This window comes from Pistacia vera, unplaced genomic scaffold, assembly GCF_008641045.1.
Source record: "Pistacia vera cultivar Batoury unplaced genomic scaffold, PisVer_v2 Contig520, whole genome shotgun sequence".
NCBI lineage: Eukaryota > Viridiplantae > Streptophyta > Magnoliopsida > Sapindales > Anacardiaceae > Pistacia > Pistacia vera.
This window is the reverse complement of record NW_022196358.1, coordinates 779,064-780,066: the sequence shown is the minus strand read 5'-3', so window position 1 is coordinate 780,066 and position 1,003 is coordinate 779,064. Positions and strand designations below refer to the sequence as shown.

At 41.7% G+C, this 1,003-nt stretch overlaps 1 non-coding gene across 1 annotated transcript; it reads right to left on the bottom strand.

Moving 5' to 3' along the window:
• Window positions 1-252: 252 nt before the first annotated feature.
• On the bottom strand, window positions 253-359 carry LOC116106717. The gene has a single exon (XR_004124346.1). It is a non-coding gene; the product is annotated as a small nucleolar RNA R71 (small nucleolar RNA).
• Window positions 360-1,003: the final 644 nt, after the last annotated feature.

The following is a 1,003-nucleotide window of genomic DNA, read 5'->3' as shown; positions in this document are numbered from 1 at the left end:
ATGATCCAGCAGTCGGTAAGGTTTAATGGTGATTTGAAGGAAGATCCGAATCAACATATTGCGTACTTCTTAGAAATTTGTGACACCTTCAAGTCGAACGGAGTGTCAGATGACGCCATTAGGTTGAGGGTTTCCCATTCTCATGGGGGATAAAAGTAGGGGTGGTTAATGATAACTACCATCGGAACTATCAACTGTTATGATCTAGCACAGAAGTTCCTGACCAAGTTCTTTCCTCTAGCAAAATTAGCAAAACTGAGAAATGATATCACATCATTTCTACAAGATGAATCTGAGTCATTGTATGAGGCTTGGGAGAGGTACAAGGAATTGATGAGGAAATGTCCACACCATGGGTTGCCAATTTGGCTTCAAGTCCAAACATTCTACAATGGACTAATGGGTAACGTGCAAACCATGGTGGATGCAGCATCGGGAGGAGCCTTGCAGAATAAGACACCAGATGAGGCTTATGAGTTGCTTGAGGTTTTGGCAAGCAATAAATATCAAAGACCAAATGAGAGAGCAATAACAAGAAAATCTACGGGTCTTCATGAAGTTGATGCCTTCACAGCTATCTCAGCCCAACTCATGGCACTTCAGAAACAGTTGGGAAGTATGCAGGTAAACTCTATTCAAGCACCTAAACTAACTTGTGATTTTTGTGCAGGAAACCATGTGAGCAGCGAGTGTCAAGTGGGGAACACATTTGCTTCGTCATCTTCATCATTGGAGCAAGTGAACTACTTGGTAGGAAATCAGAGGCAACCAAACAACCCGTACTCCAACACATACAATTCGGGGTGGAGAAATCATCCAAATCTGGCTTGGGGCAATCAGAACTAGCAAAATAATAAATGGAACCAAAGGACATTGCCAAATAACCAACCAGGGGTGAATAATCAACCGGGAGATCCAAGAGTGACAAAGTTAGAGGACATGTTTGTAACACCTGCTCTCTACTACTATTCTTATAGTTCATACTATGTAAAATATAGATATG